Source organism: Condylura cristata, unplaced genomic scaffold, assembly GCF_000260355.1.
Source record: "Condylura cristata isolate star-nosed mole 26May11 unplaced genomic scaffold, ConCri1.0 scaffold00004, whole genome shotgun sequence".
Classification (NCBI taxonomy): Eukaryota; Metazoa; Chordata; class Mammalia; order Eulipotyphla; family Talpidae; genus Condylura; species Condylura cristata.
The window spans coordinates 38,584,857-38,598,363 of NW_004567105.1; positions in this window are offsets into that span (position 1 = coordinate 38,584,857).

A 13,507-nucleotide genomic window follows, 5' to 3' on the forward strand; every position below is an offset into this window, starting at 1 on the left:
ACATTATCACCCAGATTTGGGTTGAAAAAGGGATAGTTAAGCCAATTAAGAAAATTTCTTTCTTCTCGTCTCCTTTCCTTTTCTCCCTCTCTCAATCCCTCCCTTTTCACCATCCTTTCCCTCTGCCCTCCCTCTCTCTTATCCTCTCTTCCCTCCTTTCTCCACTCCCTCCTTTCTTCCCTTCTGTCTTTCATTTCAATGCTTAAGTTACCAGGTAGAGTCAAGAATGACAGACAGGCTCTGGGTTGCATTTCCAACATTCATAAAGTCTTGTACAGCTGAATTAAACCACATGCAATTTCTCTACCTCTGCACTGTGTTCAACCTGGTGAATCTTCTACCTGGGCATGTCCATGATCCAAACCCAGTTCCTTCCTCACTCATCCTGCCCAGCGATCGCACCAGGGCCCTTACTCTTTAAGTCATAACATCTCATGGCTCCCACCACCTAAAAATAACATTTTCCTCCTCTTAGCTTTCTCAGGACTTTTGATCTTTTTTTGTTATCAGTTACTTCCTATGTTGAATTATTGTAATCTGAGAAAATATCCAATTATTGCAACCAAATTACTAACTCATTTAGAGCTTCCATGGGGATTAAAGCTGAGATGGGAAAATGCACAAATGAAGAATGATGTAAAAAAAAAATATGTTTGGGCCCTCCCTGGTGGCAAGCGGGTTAAAGCACAGCACTGAGAGGCTAAAGCCACTTCAGTATGAGTTTGATCCCCGCCCCAGAGGTGAACTACGTGGTGCGGCAGACCTCTCCTGACACACCTGCTGCTCCCCTCAGCAGTGTACTTTGTTGATCTGCCTGTTCTGCTCCCTACTCTGTCTCTGGAGAATCCTCTCATGGCCCTTGCACCTCTGGTCTATACCCCAGTCTTATATGCACAAATAAATAAATCTTTAAAAAAATGATGTTCATGGTGTAAAAAAATTTAAATATCAAAAAATATATAAATATAAAAACCTGTTCACCTCCTTAAAAAAAAAGATTTGTGGATACCGTGGTGGCATTGCAGTATGTAGGAAAATGTCTTAGTATTTAGGAGACAACACTATACTCATTTATAACACATGGTACTTGAAAACTATATTTAAACTATAATAGGTAAGATATGGAAACAAAAGAGAAGACTGGATCAAGAAGATGCGGTCTATATTTGCAAAGGAATACTAGTCAGCAATCAAAAAGATAAACTCATGACATTCATAGTAATATAGATGGAGCTGGATGGGATAATGCTTAGTGAAATAAGTCAGAAGGGAAAAGAAAAATATTGAATCATTTCACTTATAAGAGGAATATAAGGACACAAAATAAAGGATCAGGAAAAACAAAAACAAAACTATAAATTGGAGACATTCAGCAGGAGAGGGGAAAGGAGAAATTTCAAAACAGGGGACGGGAGTGTACAAATGATTTATGGTGATGGTTCCTGGGTGACTTGGTGGTGGGAATTTTATGGGTATTACATCTGAGGGGAGAAATCAAACATTTTTCAGATATGGACAATGAATAACAATATATATAAAATTTTTAAAAATCCACAAAGCAAGCATATATGAATATATGAAGTGAGGAGAAAAAGTAGTAACAACTGATGCATCAAATGATGTCTTTGAGGTGTTCATTCTTCGAACTGCAAAATATTTCTAAAAGTTAAAAAAAATCACTTTAGAAAAGCAGGTAGCCATTTACAGAGTTTTGTGAATAATTTTAAAAATAAACAGACTAACACACTAGCAGAAGAATCTGTTTGCCAAGTCATCAACTGAGAAGTTCTTGTAAATGGTATGGAAAATAGCCCCCACTATCACTGGCTTTCCTAAATCCTAAGCTAAATTGTGTTCTTTATTTCTGTGTAAATTTCAAAGCAGAAGTAAACCTCGGTTAAATTTTCAAACTGAAATAATTAGGAAACTCAATCGTGAATGTTCAAAGAACTCTAACAGTTTCCTGTATTAATGGAAGAGCTTTGAAATGTTTAACTTTAATATTCCTGTGGCTTTTTACAAGGATTAAAGTTAAAATTTTTTTTTAGTAATCTCTGCAAGGATGGAGGGAGAGGGGGTAATTTGTATAAAAATCATTAAGCAGAAAATCTTACAGATTACCATCTTTAGAAATTCATTTCTGTTATTTTCTCCCTACAGCTGTCCTCCACAAGAAAGGACTGAGGTTGTGCCAAGAATGTTTTACTATAAATCATTATGATGCCAGTGTGGTTTATATATCCAGGCAACATCTGGCACACCCAATACGAGAGCTGCAATTAGTAGAGGGCCTGTTAAAGACATAAGACACAGAAGCTTGAATCTTTAACAGTTAGAATATAACTTCTTTTAATGATGATGAACTCAGTTTGGAGACAGGAAGATGTAATTTCAAACTCTTATTCCTTAAAGACTCTGAACAGTGGAAAGAACACAAAACCTATTTTTCTTCTTCACAATGGAATTCTCATAATCATTACTGAATTTCTACTATTTTTTTTCATGTCAAATATTTCTGCTAATTTTAATTTTTAAATTTAATTTCATTTTTACAACATTGTTCATTGTTGTATAATGTTTGATTTCTCCTCTCAGGTGAAGCTCCCCAAAATTCCCACCCCAAATCACCTGTGAGCCATCACCATAATCTCTTGCGTTGGTTCCTTCCACTCTGTGGTTCCTCACCCCCCCCGCCCCCCCATGTCTCAGTTCTTTAGTTTTTCTGCAAATTTTGTCTTTTTCTTTCCTGATCCCTTGTTCAGTTTCCCTATCGTCCTCCTATAAGTGAAACCATCTGATATTTTCCTTTTTTACTTATTTTTCTACTTTTCGGTATAATTTCAAAATATGGTCTGATAGTTTGTCTTGCCTTATTTTTGTATATGATCTTATAATAATTTTATTAATCTTCACATTCTGTAAAAGTTTCACCCCACAATTATTAAAAAATGTAGTTTGTCAAATCCTAAATGAATGCTAGATTTTTTTGGGGGGGAAAGGGGATGAATTTAATTACATTCTTATTTGCATTTTTGTTTCTTATTGGACTGTGTCTCATAGCTTTAGCCACTGTACTGAGATTTCAAAACCTAAAGATCATCAAGCATCAGCTTAAAAATCTTCTTACACAGCTCACTGAACTAGGAAAAGAGACCATGATGGGCTCAGGTTTCCCAATCTATCATAGTAAAGTTTCTTTGGTTCCCTAGAAATGGTTTTTTATCCAAGAAAGCTTAGTCATAGAGTTCCTTCCAAAATACCATTCCAAAGCAAAAACTGTTCCAAGGAAAGTAATGACTCTATATGACAAAAAGAACTTCAAGCCATAATACAATGTGTCCAATACTTTTTTTTTAATTACTGTTACAACCTTTATTGGTTATATTATTATGTATATAATACCTGGACTCCTATATTTAGAAGGATATTTCAATACTTTGTTGTAATAAATGCTTTCTGAACCATAATTGCACTCAGGTAGACTACTAATTACAAAAAAAAAAAAAAAAGACCAAGAAATATTGTACAGAAGGCTAAAGTAATTTGGAGCTATGTCTAGTCTTGCTGGACAGTCAGTTGCCTTTTCTTGATCTCATTTTGACAACATATTATAAAATAAAATGATTAGATTTCTGTGGCACACAAGATTCTAAAATGTTGGTAATACAAGATGGTAAGTCACAATGGTTAATAAAATATCCTCAGAAAATAAGTTGTTTTTAAACGTGTTCATTCACATGAAAGAAATATTTATACATCTGGTGAATTAGGATTTCTGAGATTATATTTCCCAAATATTTTATATGGAACCATTATTGTACTTCCTGTATTAGCTTGTTAGAAGTTTGATCCAGTTTACCCATTTCTATTTTTCATTTCTATCATAAAATTATGGAAGACTGAATTTACACATGTCCTTCTTTACACCTACATTTATTTAATAAAAATCTTATAAAAATTGTTTAAAGGAACCATTGTCTCTTGTTACATAGCAGATGAAATTGGCCAATATTTGGAATGAATATTCAAGATGGTACTATTCCATTATTTTCTAATCACAGAAATACTATTCCATCTAGATGGACCCTTCCTTCTCCAGTTGCCATTAACAATATCTGCATATTTAATAGCATGCCCTGCTGAAACTGCTTGAAATTAGATGGAACTACATGAAATGTACACACATGTGCAAGCACATAGGTCAAGAGCCAGTACATACTCCTAAGTGTCCATTCATAGTATCATTACAGTCAGGGTATCAAGTTCTTATCAGACATACAGTTTGCAAATATTTCCTCATTCCAAATGCTGACTTTTTATATTTTTGACCATTTCTTTGGGTGTGCATAACATTTTTCAGTTTGATGTAGCTCCACTTATTTTCACCTTTATTGTTTTGTTACAGGTCACATTTGTATTTAAACACACACACACGCACATTGTTGTTCATTTTTGTATCAATAATGCTGGTGAGGATGTGGAGAGAAAGGAACTCTTCTACACTTCTGGTGGGAATGCAAAAGGGTCCAGCCATTATGGAAAGCTGGGAGGAGGTTCCTCAGGTTACTAAAAATGGATCTACTGGCCCTCCCTGGTGGCGCAGCGGGTTAAAGCACTGCACTGAGAAGCTAAAGCCACTTCCTCATGAGTTCGATCCCCACCTGCCCCGGAGGTGACCACATGGTGTGGCAGACCTCTCCTGACACCCCCGCTGCTCCCCTCAGCAGTGTACTCCGTTGATCTGCCTGTTCTGCTCCCCACTCTGTCTCTGGTGAAGCCTCTCACTGTCCTTGAGCCTCTGGCCTGTACCCCAGTTCTGTATGCATAAATAAATAAATCTTTTAAAAAAAAATGGATCTACCATATGACCCAATGGTTCTACTCCTAGGAATCTACCCAAATACACTTGTACTTTTAGCGTTACCTCCCACAGAAACCACTGCCAAGACTAATCTCAAGGAGTTTCCCCCTAGTAATTTTATGGTTTCCAGTTTACATATAAGTCTTGAATCCACTTCAAGTTCATTCTTGAGTGGTGGGTGTAAGAATGGTCCAGTTTCATTCATTTGCATGTGCATATCCAGTTGTTCCAACACCTTTTTTTCAAGAGAGTTTTTCTAAATTTCCTCTATTTTTAATATTATATTAATTTTTTGTTGTTGTTGTTGTGGTAATGTTACTTCACAATAGCACATATGTTTTAGGCTCACATGTTCACACCTTTTCAAATGTACATATTACGACACCATCCCATCCCCAAACACCAGCAACCCAAAGCTATAGTTCACTGACCTTCTCCCCACTTTACTCCCAACTCCCACCTTCTCCCGCTGGTAGCCTCAGTTCTGTAGTCAGATTCCAACAGTTTCTGGTTTTATCATTTAACATTGGGGTTTTTTAAATCCAATACATTGTGAGCATTTTTACATTTCACATGATTTTTGGTTTGTGACATTCCCTGCTAAAATTTAAAACTTAAAATCTATTATGTTTTCCAGTCATTCCTATCACTTAATAAAATAATAATTCTCCATGTCTATTTATACCTAAAAGGTATGCAAAGATAAACACTACTTTATGAAATTTAATGCTTACTGAGAATCTTATTCAATGACGTTAAATTAAGTACTTGAAGTATTTTTAAAAGTTCCATGGTGACCAACATAATTCACTACAGGGAAAATTTTCTACGTGAAACTTACTTTGTTGATATGTCAATATTTCAGGTACCAGGACTTCTGAGCATGTGCCAGGGCACATTAAAATTGCTTTCTATTCAGTCCGTGGGTTATCAGAATAACAACTTGCTTTTGGTAACTCAGAAAAATTTATGTTATTAAAATACTCTTTATATGCAACCCTCACAACATAACCCATGCATAATGTATTCATAAAAAGTTCATTTTATTTACAGCTTGTCATAAAGTGTGGTATATGGAGGCACAGTTCTGATGCACTTCAATTGAATTATGCTTTTCTTTTTGACAGAGTGGGAAGATAAATTTGTAAGAATGAATAAACACACCTTGAACTGCCTATTTTTTGAGAAGGAGTCAGAGAGAGATGCATTAACATTATTCTGTTATTAAAATATCTATGACAATAGACATTTTGGATATTTAATGGTTGTTTGTTTTTTAAATTGGATGCCTAAAATACTCGAAGTCAAGTCTCAATGATAAGAATGCTAGAAAATTTTAGTAAAATAGGAAAATATTTTTCAGAGTTGTTTTTTTATAATGTGCATATTGGGGAAAAATCTGTTGTTGCTTTTCTAGTGCATTTCATTCTTTAGTGTTTAAGTTCAAAATCATATAAAGGTTCATTTTTGTAACTGGCCAATGTGGCAAATTCTCAATTTCACAAATGGATAGAGACAGAGCTTTTTGGAGGACATAATGTACCTGTGCAGCAACTGGACATTTTCTCATATTCCATATTGACAAACACCCAGTCAAGTAAATTAATTCTTTCCTCCCCAACAAAGTCATCAATTTACAGAGATAAGAATATAAAAAGGAGAATGTAAACTGAGAATGGAGAGAAAGTAAGAGGCTCTCTGTACTTGAAGATAAATACCAGTGTTCATGTATTTTGGCATAGTGTGGTCTGATGAGGTCTAATTCTAGCACAGTATCTGACTAGACCATTTATTGTCCCTTGGAATTCTTGGGCCAGTAGATAATTCCTGCAACACTTACCTCTTATCTTGCTATCCTAGAATACATGCTCCTGGTTTTTAGGATTTTCAGAGGAGAAAACAGATGGACCATTGGGAATCTACTATTATTGTAGGCAAATAAAAGAAAGAAAAAACCCGAGTACAAAATTCCAGGCACATGTCCTACCATAAAGACATTAGACAAAAAACACCTTAAAATAACATGTCATTAGTGCATTGACTACATCCTTAATGGGGGAGAGCATCAAAAGATACCCCTTCCAAGGGTTAGAGGTTCCAACTGTCTTAGGTTAAGTAAAAAATAACAAAACAGAACCTCAAATCAACTTGCTCTTATCGAATGCATTCTAGTTTTGAATCATTGTCTAAGACAAGCATTTTGTCGTTCCAGGTAAGGAAACAGAAGATCGGAGAGAATAACTAGAATACTCACTACTCACCCTATCTTGCTAGTAAACAACGAAGCTGCGTTTTGAACGTAAGTCTATCCAATCCCAAAGCTTAATTCTATTATTTTCTAATTCTGACTTAACTTTTCTTCTTCAGGGTAACTTTATGGATAGGTATAAAAAGTCAAAAACCTCTAGGCAGAAGCGTCTTGCTTTATTTCCTAAACATACCCGGCATCAGTTACCCAGAATGCATCTTTGCCTCCAAATACCATCCCCTCCATTCAGTGAGTATTTGAGCATCTGCGCAGAGCTTGTGGGGGTTCAGCTGGAGACGATTCCTTCCACCGTCCCCAGGAGGCAGTGGCGAGCCCCCTCAGCCCTCGTGGTCGCTAGGTGGCTGGGAAGCGTTGGTCCTCGCAGGGAAGAAAGTTGCCAGGAACTTTCTGAAAGCCCCGCGGGTGTTGCGCGGGGACGCAAGGCTGTGTAACACCACCTGGGTCACCCTCTTAGCTTCCCTGCAGGGGCTCCTGGAGTCAGCCCACCCAGCTCTGCCCCAGCTCAAGATGACTTCTCACACCATCCCCGTGTGCACTTCCGGAGGCTGCAGGGTAGATTTTACCACTAGATTTCAGGAAGAGTCAAGAACAGGTATCTAGAGGATGTGGCAGCAAGTCCAAAGTGTATTTTTGTATGTCCCTCAAATGCACAGGGTAGCTTATTTAAATTGACTCCCACAAGCAACTCTGGATATTTTATACTTGCCCAAGGTAAATATTTTAACTGCTTAGTAACAATCTTAGGTTACACGAGGTAATATAATTATGATTTTTCTGCGATATTTTTGGTTATTTTTATAATTTATACAGTATTGACAACCCGTACATCATCTAATGCAGGAATACAATCCGTTTTTTTTTTTTAAAAATTTATTTATTTATTTGTACAGGCCAGAGATGCGGAGGGTGAGAGGATTCAACAGGGACAGAGTGGGGAGCAGAACAGGCAGATCGACGAAGTACACTGCTGAGGGGAGCAGCGGGCGGGTCAGGAGAGGTCTGCTGCGCCCTGTGGATCTCCTCCGGGGCAGGCGGGGATCGAACTCATGCGGAAGTGGCTTAAGCTTCTTTGTGCTGCTCTTTAACCCGCTGCGCAACCAGGGAGGGCCCCGGTTTTTTACTTTTTAATCGTGATTTTAGTATAATCACGATGACGCATTTCAGTAGTTACATCTCTAGATTATTTTTATTATTTTGGGGTATAATTATGAAATTGTATATGTAGGTAGACTTCACATGTGAATTTTGGCTATCAACTATTAATAGCTGCCTCCCTTAGAATTTATGGATATTATTTTATTATTGTATTTAAAACAACTCAATCTAGTGTAAAAAAAATAGCTGCTGCTTTTAAAGACATCCATATGTCTTCATGGAAAAGATATATCGAGTCTTAATAAAAATAAGAAACACTACTAGACATTTTTGTTGAAAATCCCCTTGTTATATCTACTTAATTAGAATGAACAAATTGAAGCAAATTCAATTTGTTGAAAAAATATTTACAGAGTGACTTAGTACAGTGTCAAGTGCTATAGAAAGATGTAACTATTAATAGGGATATGATATTATTCCTGTCCTCAGTGTTCAGGAGGACGGGGGTTTTTAAGGCTAGATTCAAAGTAATTTTTAAAGAAGACCTAGCGGTGGAATTCCATAATTTAGCAAAACAAACAGTCCCTGAAATAAGAACTGAGAGAATAATTACAATTTAAATAGTGTTGGCTTTACTGCTCACCATCCCTTCCATGGCTGCCTGGAATGAGCAGTACAGGAAAAGTGTGAATCTGTGTTTCCTTCAGTTTGTCTGTTCTGGGGCCTCTCAAGATCCAGCATATCACTGAGTTGATGTGATTCTAATTTTTAAAGATATGCATATACGCATTTTTCATATAAAATGGACCCTAAAAGCAAGCCAACTACTTCATCTGGTGCTCAACCAAAGAAACAGGAATCTGTTCCAAAGCTGGAGGAAAAACTGGCTGTGCTGAACCAACTCGTGGTCTCCAGTGGAGGGCCTGCCAAAGGATTTTTTCAGGGTAATTTTTATTTTCTTGATTTCCTTTTTTCTGATTTTAGAATTTTAAGTGGTGTGCCTATTGTAAGATAAATACCCTGAAGTTATGTAGTTTGACTATTTTGCCTGACAGGTAAGAGGGTGTTAAAGATTTCTGAATAAAGGGTGTCAGTAACATCAGGTTTTAATAGATCAATTTGGCAATAATATTCTACATGGACTGGGAGGTGGAGAAACCAATGCAGAGAGGCAATTAAGAAGCTATTATCAATGTAGAAGTGAATAAGAATTAATGGGCTTAGGGTGGAGGTAGAATAAGCTAACATTTTTAACTCACTAGGATGAATTAAAAAGTAAATTTTAAGTTGGGTGGCCTCTTACAATGGAACGAGGGGAGTCAGAAGAAGAGGTGGATTTAGTTAGGCAAAAAACTATAATTTTTGATGGAGTGGAAGGGAACCATGGGATCCAAGAGGAAATATTCAGCAGATGATTGGAACTATAGAAAAGAATTCTTAAAATGAGTTTGGGGTACGTTCTAAAAAGAGGAGTAAAATATATTAGTGGTGCCTGTTATATTACAGTTTTTAATTTAAATTTTCTAAGAGCCACATCAGATAGAATCTGGAAATTGAGCTGGTATTCTCTTTTCATTGCCTGTTCCAGAAAAATGTCTCATTCTTACTCTTCTTTCAAAATCCCTAGCTCCTGGACACCCAGCTCCTGGACTTTTGTTGGTAAAACTGGGAGAGATCTGGGTAAACTGTTTTGTGATTTTTTTTTTATGAGGTACAAAATCTTTTAAGTTTGAAATAATCCTGCGTGTTTCCTTTTGCCTTTGTTTCCTGGGTTTTATTCCAGTGTATCTTTGTGGCAGATGTCCTATAGTGTGTCCCCTATCTTTTCTTTCAAGTGCTTGATGGTTTTGGGCCTTACATACAAATCATTAACCAATTTTTGGGTGAATTTTGGCATAGGGTGTTAAATATGGGTCTTTATATATTTATTCATTTATTTGGATGTGGCTATCCATTTTCCTCTGAGCCATTTATTAAAAAGGCTATCTTTTCTCTACTGTATGATCTATGATCTTAATTCCTTTGTTGAAAATTAGATGTCCATATTTATGTGGATTTATGTCTGTGCTTTCAATTCTGCTGCATTAGTTTGAGTTTCTGTTTTTGTGCCAGTACCATACTGTTTTGATTACTGTTGCTGTGTAATATTGTTTGAAGTCAGGAAGTATAATTTCCCTGTTTTTCTTTTTCTTTTTTTTTCAAGATTGTTTTAGCTAATTGGGGTCGTTTGTGGCTCCAGCAAAAAAATTTTGTCTTTGATTTTTGATAATATGTGTGGATGTAGATTTTTTGCATTTAATTATTTAGGTGTTGTCCTCTCTTCCTGGACTTCCATGTTTAATTCATTTTGTGGTCTTGGAAAGTTCTCATTTATTATTACTATTATTATTATTATTTATTTTTTGAATAGAACTCCTACTCCTATTTCTTTTTCTTCTCCTTTGGGATCCCCATCTTTTACATATTCAGTCTCTTTAGTAAAAAACTCTATTCTTGCATCTACATTCTCAGATCTTGCTTCAGCCTACCTGCTTTTGACAGGCCTCCAGTCTATTATTTAACATTTTAAACATTTTAAAAATAGTATTTAATCGTATTTTATTGTTCTAAATATACTTTGTTATTATTTGTTTTTGAAGTTACCAGATAATTTCTCTATTTCTATCTCCTTTATATTTGTCCTGGGATTTCTGTCCTCATTTTGCTTTTCCATCTTGTATTGAGATGTTCCTTGCTTCCTAGGCATGGATATTGCCTGATTTATTGTTATATATATGTGTGTATATGTGGGTGGGGCACTGGGGATTTATCATTGCTTATCCTCTTCTTAGGATACCTTGTGAGCTGGAGGTAGGAGGTGGGTATATTGTTTTAATGCCTGGTCTTGGTTTGAGGACAAAACCATGATCAAAAAACAGCTATATCTGTGCTTAGGCGTCTTGGAGTCCCTCCCCAACTTGCTATTATTTCCTTCCTGGGATCATGATCTATGAAGCTTGGGCCTGCCAGTGGGAAGGGCAGTATCTGGACCTCCAGGCTCTGGCAGTAGTTTGCATTTCTGCTCAGAGGCAGCACTGTGTTTGTGTAGCTGGTGCAAGTGTACCCACTATGGTGCATATGTTAACACTATGGTGTCCACAGTGGATTTCACTGCTCCACCTTGCCTCAGCTGTTGTTTCTACAGGCCCGGGAAATATAAGTGGCCTTGCTGTGTTTTCCTCGGGGATTTGTGAGTTTGCTCTAAAGTTCTTTCTGCCATAGAGTTTTTTTTTGAGTCCGGCCTGGTTCTACCTGGGTTTTCTTCTCTCTTGCTGGTGTGATTGGCATAGGGGGTTGGGAGGTTGGGGCGGGGGCAGGGAAGGATGGGGGTGGAAGGAAGATTGGGGCTGGCTGGAGGCGGTGGGAGTGGGGATCCTTCAGTGAGCATGCTAGCCCTAAAAACGGGGTTTCTAATTTCTTAATTTATGGTCTGCAGTGCTACCACTGACCTGGATGGCCTAGGCCTCTTCTCCTGTTTGGAGAATTTCTCCAAGAAATTTCAAAATGTCCTGGGTTTTCCTTCATGTAGCTTGGGAAGTCAACCCCATTCTGACAAGATCCAACTCCCCCCTCCCCCCCCGACCCCCCCCAGTCTTTCCTCTTAGTGGCCACCACCCTTAACTTCTTGACCATCTAGGAACTTTGTGGGGTTGTTCAGCTAGTTCAAAGCATCTGGATTTTCCTAGTTGTTTTCAAGGGAGATGGTGAGTCCCGCCTCTTTATTCTGCCATGTTGTGGGTGGAGTGTCCCTCAGTGGAAATGGTAGTGGTGATTCAGAGGGAACAGAAGTGTTCCTGCCAACTTGGGCTTGAAGTAGGTTTTGACCTTAATTTACCTAATGGCCAATTAAGAGTGAAATCAATACAATAATCCCCCTTTATCTGCGAGACATACATTTCAAGTTAGATGCTTGAAACCACAGGGAGTACTGTTTCTATACATAATACTTAGGTAAAATTTAGTTTATAAAATAGGAATGACAATAACCAATAATAAAATAATAATTATGACAACATCCTGTAATAAAGATTATGTGAGTGTAGACTCTCTCTTTCAAATGATCTTATTGTGTATAATATTTTCAAACCATGGTTAACTATGGGTGATGGAAACCATGGGAAGTGAAATGATGGGTAAATTTTTACTATTTTACTAGGACTAGAACCAGAATTCTTGGTGGCTCCACGTCTTTGGCTAAGTTGATTGAGTTATTTGCTTCCTGTTGGAATACAGTAAAGAATAAGTGTGGCTAAATTAGAAGTTTAACAGAAATTCAAGTGGAAAATTGCTGGAAAGGGAAATAAAGTACAACCACAAAAATACAACTTTTTCCAACTTAACTACCTCAGAGCTACTAAAGGACCCGTTCTCGTCATTCTCAACAACATCTGAGATTTTTCAGCCAACTAAGATTTTTGTACAATTGAATTTTTCATTTGGAAATTGATTTTTGATGAAGAATGAACTAGAATGTAGATGGGTAGTTATATTTTACTGTTAAGATCCCAAAATTGACATTTTGAATAAACTTGTGTTTTAGAAATAAGTATTTAAAAAGGTACTTAGTGACCTTCAAGATTTTCTTTATAACACCAATAGGATTCAAGCACAGCTTTTCTATTTAGATTTGGATCTGGGTAACTATTATAAAGGTTAGATGTTTGGACATATATTGCATTCCAAATTCACTCTAAAAAATAATGACACTCTCTACGGGGGCACCCACTTACATTGAGCTCTGTACCTGTAGTTTTTATCTCTTACAATGACGTGCTGAGCCGGTATTATGCTCCATAGGAAGCAACTGAGATTCAGAGAGCCTTAATAATTTTCCTAAGGAAATGAGAAACATGCATGCAATCCTTTTACATTCAAATGGAAAAGGGAAGGAAACAATTAAGTAGCAGAGGTTACTCTGGACCTTTGGTGTAACTCTTGTTTAATCAAAATGAGGAGTTAAGAAATAGATCGTAATACGAGCTTGGTGCTTAGTACTTTGTGTTACAGGAGTACAAGTCAAACGGTTTTATAAATTAGAGAGATTTGCAGTGCAGTGTAATGGTTTTTCCACATTTGAGCACCGCATTTTACATGTGAGGCTTAATCCTTGACCCTATGGAGTACCAAAAGAGCCGCTATTCCACATCAAGATTTCCCCCCTCTTATTTAATGACTGTGGAAGCGTTTCTTCTTTGCAAACCAGCACGTAAAACTCCTGGCTCTCTCTTAAAAGTAGAGTTGCT